The 10,000-nt window shown below is 49.0% G+C and overlaps 1 protein-coding gene across 4 annotated transcripts in view; it reads right to left on the reverse strand.

Annotated features, from left to right (window-relative positions):
- LOC126570330 (acyl-CoA Delta-9 desaturase-like) overlaps positions 1–7,157 on the reverse strand; it is a 12,773-nt gene extending 5,616 nt beyond the window's left edge. Inside the window, exon 1 of one of the 4 annotated variants that reach the window (XM_050228016.1) lies at positions 6,878–7,157. The gene's annotated coding sequence lies outside the window, so the exon portion shown is untranslated. Of the gene's footprint in view, positions 1–511; positions 715–5,500; positions 5,522–6,160; positions 6,272–6,877 lie in introns of those variants that run through there. The other 3 variants (XM_050228015.1, XM_050228019.1, XM_050228014.1) reach the window with 3 other exon arrangements.
- Positions 7,158–10,000: the final 2,843 nt, after the last annotated feature.

Consider the following 10,000-nt stretch of genomic DNA (forward strand, 5'->3'; position numbering starts at 1 on the left):
GCATTGTGCTACTGATCAATTAGCGATTCCGAACGATCGCATGTTAGCTGTTTCAACTGGATTTCAGCCTCCCGGTACTCTCCGAATGGACTTGGACTGATTGATACAATAGGGGGCAGGCATGGCTCAGTTTGCGCACGAAAATAACCGATGGTTTGCCAGTCGATCTAATTTTGTAGAGGATCCGCGGGCGTAACTATCGTTTTAAACCGCGTCGAAACATCCCTGGCCCGTACTCGGCGTCCACTGTGGCCCCGTTTTCTTTACGTAGATCGAAGCCCATGTGTCTCGTCTCAACGATCACGAACCGAGCGCGGAACCATGCCAACGGGGGGGTACAACTATTTTAGCTAACTCGATCCATGACAACCAACCCTACCCAGCACTGAATTGTCGTGGCCATCTTATCTTCTAAAAAAAAACGCTCAACAACTGGCAAGCCACACGGTCACAGTCGCCGCTGATTGACCGGCGTTCAGAAGCTGTCGAGGTATCCCGTTTGATCACTCACCACAGAAACAATCACTCTTCTGCCCAAGGAAGACACAACACTGCACAGGAGCAACTCATCCGAAAGGAATGCTGCGGTGCTTCGCGGTCGAAGATCGAGAACGAACTGAACGGTTGCGGATCCTGGTTCAACCGAGTGAGCCTTACTTTAGTGAAGTTAAGAACTTCGCAGTTATTGGCACCTCTCCGGTGGTTCATCCACAGTAACACCCCAATCGTATTAAAAACCCGACTGTCCGCTATCAATGCGATGCGGCGGTGAAAGGCACTCGGCCGCCGTTGTCGTGCACTGATAAGAGATCGCGATGCTCGAAAGGTACAGCGACCGCGTGCTGAGGCGCACTGGGTTCCCACAGGAATGTTTGTTATTTTGCTGCGATTTGCCCTCTAGGTTCTGTCGTCAGCAAAGCCGCGGTCACACCATCGGCGTCATCATCATCATCATCATCATCATCATCATCGGAGACTAAGGAGAGAAGGTCAAGCTCGAGGTTGGATCCAGCTAGCCACCGGTCAGACACGTTGCGAGGCACTAATCAGGCACGTTACCGATCCGGTGAACCGGTCGATCAATCACAACTGCAGCACACCACCAGCAGTAGCGCCGTCATATGCTCGCGGACTCGATGCGAAAGCAACACAAATGGCGTGGCCCCACTTGTTACTGTGTGCGATCGGTGCCGGTGAGTTTTACGATCGACGTTTTACCGCTCGGGGTGGGGATCTTCCACAGATAATGTGCCGTCAGCGGAGGCACAACAATTTGCCAATTGATGGAACACGAGAAGCAAATGCGCCAAATGCAAGCAGCTGCTTTTATATACGACGCATCTGCTACCGTATTAGATGAAGGTGAACTTAATTTCCAATTTTCCAGTGCAAATCCTTTAACAGCCAACAGCCACTGTTGTGTGCTGTTGTCGCAGTGTCATTCAATTCACCATAAGCACCACCACTCTGTCCACCCCTTTCCACCCCAAAACCACCACTCAAATCGATCGACGTCGACGAGGGAGAGCTTGCCAACAACAAACGCGAACTGCACGGCACCGAGCACACGGTGCCGAAGCTCTATATCAGCTCATTGTCACGTGTTTCGCGTGCCAGCAGCGTCAAGTACAATAAAAGGAGATGCAAGGCAGGCAACACTAGAGCCCGAAAAGCAGCGTGGTGCTGATGGTGGTGGTGGCCAGCAGCTGAGCTGATCCGCCGAGCAACGTTTTGTTCGCTGGATGATTATCGCGACATCGCATTAAAAAAAAACAGATTGGAAAGAAGAGAAGTGTCTGCGATCGCGAATTGCGCCATGCAGACTACATCGTCGTCGTCGTAACAGGGTTTTGTAGTAGAGCACATTGTTAGCATCAATGGCTTCCAAACTGGAGCCAACATGCCTGAATGTGATAACAAAGTAAATCAGTGCACAATAGATATCAAATTCTCAATTCAATCATTTCAGGTCAATTGTATTCGGTCTTTTTTGCCATCCCTTTTAATAACATTCAATTGATAACAAGGTGTACTCCAGCAACAGGAATTTGCTGCTATTTGAATACAGTCAAGCAGGTCGGTTGCCAAACCCCCCAAAAATTTACTCGAGAGCTGTAGTTTATTTATTTACATAATTAAACATACCACTTGCTACACGCTGGAAGTTCAGCGCGACCAGACAAAGAGAGACACAGACAGGCTTATCTGTCATGTTATGGTCCATAAACAATCACGTGCCCTCAGCAGGACAACCGGACAAGAAATGGAACCATTAAGACTTGGTCAAACAAAACGACGTACATCAAACAGAGTATTACAATCAGTTGTTTCATTCGTTTTTGTCTTTAGTTCTATGACCGCGTAAATGTGACATTAGGTAACCAGATGGGTTGGTAATGTGCTGTCCGCGCTGTTAAGTAGCTAAAGTTTATACAGACACACCAAAAGCTGCAACGAGAGTGCAGGAAAGATCGTCTGAATGCCGGACCTTTGGTAGCCTCCTTTCGGGTCAAAATGTAAGGGGGCAGCAAAAAACCGCCTTCCGGCGACCATCACTTGCACAAGAGAGCGGACCGGTAAGCCCCTAGGAGCGCTCGCCCTTTGCCAATTCATACTGACTTTAGAATAATTTGCTGGCGTCTCAAACCAGCTTTTTTGCACAAGGCTTGCAATGTTTGGCCAGTGCACGGCGGGGCAAGAATGGAATAAATAGCGTATCCGCTCATGTTACGCTACGCTGCATAACGATGCACGCACGAGCAAGCAATGGGCCCTCGAAATTCGTACCCTGCCCCGAAGCATATTTTAACATCAGCTGCCTATTGAGCCTATAGCGATCAGGTGAATTGTGGAGGTAAGGTAGCAAGAACTCGAGCATTTCTTTTGCTGTTTCCAAACACTGCCACACGGACCGACCGAGCGACCAATCGGATCGATATGCGCACGCACGGGTGAATTGTGAACTAATTTTTTAACACACATGCATGATATCGTGTTTCTGCTGTTGCCAAAATGGGGCCGGGGCGGTTCATGGCATACTTGAATTGATCATTTCGTTTGGCTCAGCACAATCGTAGTAGCCCGCGCGGGACTCGAGATATAGAGCGCGAGAATGCCAACGCGATCATGCGATCGGTTGTGGTGTTTTCAGTAATTAGGCCCGTTTTTGGGGGGTGAAAACCTTGTTTCATTTCTTCCCCTTTCACTTTGATCTTCATCGTGGTAGGGGCAGCCAAAGCAAGCCCGCCGTTGACGACAATTGACGAGACAGTAGAGCTTCGCTTTCCGATCACAGCCTGCCGGCCGGCCAGGGTAGCTAGGCCAGTGGCTGCCAAATTGGCACGGAATTTCTCCCTCGAAATGTGGTGCGCGGTCTTCCGGTGGCTACGGAAAAAAATGGGTAATGGGATGAAAAATAGGAAAGGGCAACGATGATGATCACGATGTAAAGGGGGAGTGTGTTGCCCTAAAAAAAAAATTAAACATCGGTTGCCACTTCCTCCTCCCGGGGGCAACGGCATCATGTTGCCCCACCTCGACAATGTCTCACTGGAATTGTGCGCCCTCGCAGTTTTGAATGGAAGAAACCATGTTTCGTTTTAACGCCACAACGGCGTCAAACTGGAAAACCCGATGTCTACCGATTTTGCGGCACTCTCCCTTAAGCCAGCGACCGTCCGCTCTACACCTTTCTCTACTTTCCTTTGGCCTATCGTTTTGGAACCAGCCAGGAAGTAGTAGCAGTAGTTCGAGGGGTGTTACGGCTTACAGTATATCTCAATATTTCGCCATTACTATCGCGCGGTGGCCAGATTGCGACGGTCGGACGCCCCTCGCTTTTGCGGTTCCAGCTGAAGTAGTGGTTGGTTAGGTAAACTAAAGAAATGGTACTAACTTCACCTTTGCGAACTAAACACAAACGCAGGAGGAATGCCGCCCGGTAACCAAGTGAACATCTTTCTTCTCTTTCAATCGAGGCACACTCGGTGGCGGTGGTGAGACCATGACGATTCAACCGATGCAAGCGCAGCAACCTGTTGATTATGCAACGGACTTACTTGTGTACTGCATTTGCTGCTGCTGCTGCGTTGCATCGGTTGCTCTTTTCCTTTTCTATTACTACCGGCTGGCCAGTCTAGAGAGTATGCTCCTCGGTGATTGCAGTTTTACTGCTTCTTCTTCTTCTACTTCTTCGTGATTAATACATTTCTTTAGGCTTCAAAGGGAGCAAAACAAGCGGCGCGATTGGTGCTAAGAAAAACATTGACAATATTCGCTGTTTTGTGCTGCCGTCCACGAGAGGAGAGCGTCCGCGTTGCTATGTTACTTCGTCACGTACGCTGTTGCTACTGCTTATCATGCCCCGATCAAGCGTTTCAAAGGGGCATGCCATGGGCAAACGTTTTGGCGATCGATAACAGAAATTCCATTTGCTCGTTTGCCGTGTGGGAAAAAAAACCTTAACCTGTGCATGGTCCGGACAGTAAAAATAAAACGCATCCGTTCTGCGCAAACCAGAAGCTCATCTCGCGCTTTCGCGGTCAGTTACGGGGTAATGGTAATGGTGATCTATTTTTGCCCCATCGTTCTGGTGCGGCCAGCGGAAACGACGGCGCGCGTGCACTCGGGAGAAGCGTGATGCTGACCATTCTTCGCAGCAACATCACATAGGATGGTGCGGAGGAACGACAGTTGGCGAAACATTTTTGGGGTGGAGGAACCGTGATGTGGTGTTTTTCAAATTAGCTTTGCACCCCTGGACAGAATCAATACCGATTCGCCTGCTCTCTGCGTTTGCCGATGACTAACTCTTTGCGTGTTAGTGTGTCTGGTAATGTTTTGATGCTGCTTGCCAGAAGCAAACATCGGGTTCGTTTACCACTAGCAGTGGAATGTGAAATGAGTATTCTGTGGGATACTCCCCATCCCCATCCATTTGGCTTTCATGTATCGATCTTCAGCTACTTCGAGATGGACATTGGCAGGCGAAGCTCGAGAAGCATCAACAGCAGATCTTCTTATTTCTTCGGATGATTTTTGTAGAGCGCGTTAATTGCACACTCCCCACGATGAACTCTACAGCGAGGTGAAGAACAATCGACATGGATCTAGTTGGTACACGACAGTGCATCGCAGAAGGTCTCTCGCGAGCATCCTCATACAAGGTGAACCAAGAAATGTGCAGGCAGGTGGTTGTCCTTATTTATGCAAAATTAAATGTATAGCATTATCCACAATCGATGCCATCGATGGTTGAGGGAATTACTTCAGAGCGAGAGCAACAAGGTCATGTTGTCTGCTGCTACCGTTGCTGGTGCACCTCGCCCGGTAGCCGAAGGGAACTTTACGTAACTTCTTCCCATTTTGCACGCTTCACCTTGATGATGATGGGTGGAACCCGCTAACCAGAGCGAGCCGCACACAAGCACACGCGCGTGTAGCTGCGTTCTAGGGTGACACAAGCCATGTTTTGCAAAGAGATGCATGACCTACAACTCACCTCGATCGGTTAGCACTCGTCCAGGGGTGCTAAAACCGGAGGTGAATCGGAAGAACACGTCCCACCACCACCCCTTTCAGAGTTTCACAATACCCGCATCGAGAGAAGTGCGAAAACACGACTTTCTTTAAACCATTCTCACTTCCCAAGCTTTCTCTCCTCAGGAGATGATGATGATGCCTATCAAAAGTTCGTCCCGGTGCAATTGAGACGAAACACCGTCCCCGGCAACTGATATCGCGTTATTAAGATGGTCGCACGTTACACACCCCTCTGCTGCCCCACGTTGCTTGCAAGAGGCACGATTTTTATCACGGAACAACAGTATATTCGGCCGGTACAAAGGTAATAAAGTTCAAGTCATTGTCACTTTTGTCACCGGCACACCCCGTCGTAGCCTTCTTCTTTGATCGCTCTCACTTGATGAGAACGTTCTTTACCAACACACCCGGCACACGTACACGTACACGCACACGCACACGTACACCTTTCTTTTTCGCACGCACACGCACGGGAGTTGCTCCAAAAATGTGTGCGCCACCCCAAAATTGGCCCTCCAGCCGCAACGGACGCGGTTCTCTCGGGGATGATGGCGAAAAACGGTACGCTGGCTGCTTCGTTTCGCTGTTGCTAGGGTCTCTCGTTGTCACATCGGCTCACCGTGTTATGTTGGCCGCGGTGGTCTCTCTCTCTCTGCCCAGTCTGTCGCGTCGTCGTCGCCGTCGAATTGAACTGGCCAGAACGGGCGCAGCAAGGTTATATATAAAAATCTCCAGGCTGCGTCACCACCTACCACCACCACCACCACCACCACCACCTCCGCCGGCGTGTACTTCTGGCACCGGGTCAGCACATCATCTTGGTTCAGTGTGTGCCGGAAATCGCATCACCCAACCTGCACCCGGATGGCGTCAGAAAAAATAAGAACGGTGGAAAAATCGAAATGATCCTGCCTCTGTTATCAGCGGATCCTGCTGCTGGTGCGCCTCGGATGATGAGACTTGGCGGTCGTCACGCACGATGAGGCCGCGCCACAGGAACACCAACCACACGTCATCAGCATATGGTGCATCCACTGTTCAGGAGGGGGAAAGAGACGGAGCATCGTCGGCGCTTGGCAGAAGCAGCAGCGGCAGCGACGCGCCCTTTCCGCGAACGCCCTCCTCTCACATCACTAATCACGTTGCCACATGCTTCCGCCCTTTCCCGGTGTCCACCAGGCCTACTAGATGAACAATCCTTATCGTGCGAATTTACCTCGATTCGCCCACTTTCACACGACGACGACGACGACGACGACGAAGGAGGTAGCCAGCGCTTTTGACCGGCTTGGGGGGCCTTTTCTTTCGCCTGCTCTGCTTTCTTCTTCTAGCTTACCTTTTACTGTTATCAGCGATCCTGCGCCCAGGGAGCTCGATAAGAACCGGTGTGTCCGTGATCACTGGGGATGGAGAAAAGCACGAACGCACGCACGGACGTACTAACGGGCAGCTCAGAGAACCAGAACACCACAAACCGGCGTCGGCCGCGATGCAGTTTTGCTGCACACACTCGAAAGAGGCGTTTGGGGTCACAGAAAAAGGGGTTTGTGTCCTTTTTCTGGTCCTTGCCGAGCCGCACCAGAACACCCAACCGTCCGTTCGATCGTCGCAAGAAAAACTGCGGAAAAAAGCGAGAAGAGGCGGCGGTGGCCGCGGCCGTTTAAAAAGACGAAGCGAGACAGCTATAGCGTTTTAACCCGCTAGTTGACCTGCTCGCACGCTGGTGGCGTGTTTGCTGTGATCATTCTTCATCTTCAGCGCACAAGTATTGATATCTTTGCTGTGAAATGCAAAATTTTGTCCACCATTCCGGCAGTTCTCGATTAAATATCTTTTTAATGGAGCTTCTTCTTGAAGTTGACACTAACTCGATGTCCTCGAGTGCTATTGTGCAGCGACAACCGGAGCCAATTGACCTTTAATCCACTTCAAGGTCCGCGGTCGTGCTGAAAACTGATAATTTCCTAAGCGCAGATTAGAGCACCATTCATCAGAATCCAATGGTTTATGGGCTTTTGGTTGGGCGGATTAAAATGTTTTCGACTTCATTGTCACGTTCCGGTTGTTTATTTGTCCCCTCCGATAAATAGATCAATCATAAGCCTCGACTATCCAGTTTACTGGTTTTGGCGATAATTATCTCGATTCGTAAACAAAGCAACCAATGAGCCATGTGCTCTGATACCTCAAAACTAGGTAATCTTATTTTCTCCCGTGAGAACATGACTGGCACACGTGAAGGGGGTGGGGGGGACCGTTTCGAACGGGAAGAAATTGTGATAAGGAGTTTGTTTTCGTTTTCGGCTGCTCGTCTGGCTGGTCGGCGCATTCGGCGGATCGACAATTGGCAGGTGTTCGTTTATCTGGGACAGACCGTAAAGTATAGAGATATGCCGACGGGAATTGGTATTTTGCGGTGAGAAAGCGCCGGATCACGTATTCGGTAGATGACACAAACGGAGTAGATAAGAACGATCGCACTGGACGCTATGTTGCAAATTAAAGGGGCAACGAAATGAGCAATCGTAGAGCAGGTGTGGGCGATTTAAAATATTTCCCAGATTTAATACCGCAGGGCCACGGAGGCTTGCGTCAACCTAGTCATCTGATTATAATGAATGGAGAATGAATCAGTTAATTTTATTTTACTATAATTCATCTTAATCATTTTTATCGTCTTTTCGTTAATTAAAATAAACCGTCGTGGCGCTCGATGGTGGATGTGGATGGATATATTTTTTTTTTGCGCACCGCCGGCAAGAGAGAACAGATACGAAAATTTGCCGGCTTCCCATGGCGGGGGGAACGGCAATACGAAAGCAGGACCACGCTCGCTAGGGGCCACGCGTGTTTCAAAGAGCATCGCGTGTTCGCGGAATTATGCAGAGAGCTAGAGAGAAAGAGAGCTAGAGAGAAAGAGAGGGAACCACGTCGACGATGAGCGAATCAACGGGCCAGTTGCGTAGAGAGAACATCACGCCACCAGTGTTCCACCGAAAAAGCAGCCGCTAACCGACTTTAACCCTCAACTAGCAAACGGGTTCAAATTGTTTATCGTAGTAGGCACTGTGATAGCCGGTTAAAATGCACAGAGAACTGCAGGGTTGCTCCGGGCGACGTCACCGATCGACCGATGCAAGCCGCAGCTGTTTGTTCTGCCTTTTGCAATCTCCGACCGCCGAGCTGCTGAACCACGGCGCTTGGTGCTTGGTGCACGTGCTGAGTATGGTGCGCGCGGTGTCGCGTTGCCGAGTTTGCTATTGACCTTGACCATTATTGTATGTTGTTATGGGTGGCTTTACGGCACTAGATCACTTCGCACTTCGCACGGTGCACGCCGTTCTCTTTCCGCCTGCATTATCGCTAGCACCGGGTGGCATGATGAATGACGATTCTATGGCTTTTACGCAGCAACCATACGGCAAGAATAGTTTATGTTCTTGTTCGTATAGCACATGAATGACGTGGCAGAATCAGAGATTATGGTTCGATCATTGGAGGTTTGTCACGGAAAGTGACCGACGGATGCTGGGAGCGATAGACGCTCGGATGATCTTGCGTTGTTTGCGTTTGAGAATGCTACAAATACTGCGCTGTGTGTCGTCCCACTCATAAACACGGCATCTTCAATGATTCATCTGAGGATTCAGCATCACGGCCCGGATTTTTTTGAAGGAGACATGAGTGGTAAAATGTAAAACTGCTTCCATATTCTTTAATTCACTTTAGTTTTTTTAGTTCTTTTAAAGTGTGTACTATTGTGTATTTGTGCTGGAAATGGTGATTGAGGGCTGGACAGCTGGATGTGGAATGAAGTAAAATATACAAATATTAAATGTATCAATTCAATTTGAGTGTTACCGTCTTTTTGTACATAATTGCTTGCGTTATTCCAGAAAAACAAATAGTGTGGCTGGCTCATGATCTATGGTTCCGGGCTTTGGTTACAGCAGGCATTCTTCGGTTACGGTTAAAACAACGGTCAATTCAAATTTTAACAGGATCAAACAAACACTGCTTGAAAGCAAACATAATTCGAGCAAGACGATTTTGCCTACAGTGCTTTTCATGATGCTAAGATGAAGGGCTGAACCTAATTTTCCGTAGATAAGAAATCAAATAATAACTAATGTTCAACAAAAGAAATACTATCCATTCATTGTACAACTTTCCCAACCTAAATGAAAGAATTGTACTAATACACACCGGTGCGTTCAGGATGCTTCAAGAGGCCCATATCGCTACAAAACTTTGAACAACTCTTGGGATATTTTATTCCAGGAACGACCTTTCACCTTATTGATGGAATTATTTCATCATCGCCGGTTACCGTGCCCCGACAAGACAGGACAGTGCAGTGGGTGCAGTGGACGAATCGGCCAAATTCGTCGATGTTTTGATTTCTCACAAAAGCGATGGCTTTGGGGAGAGATCCGATCGAGGACTTCCAGCGGCCGCA

Source organism: Anopheles aquasalis, chromosome 2, assembly GCF_943734665.1.
Source record: "Anopheles aquasalis chromosome 2, idAnoAquaMG_Q_19, whole genome shotgun sequence".
NCBI classification, from domain to species: Eukaryota; Metazoa; Arthropoda; class Insecta; order Diptera; family Culicidae; genus Anopheles; species Anopheles aquasalis.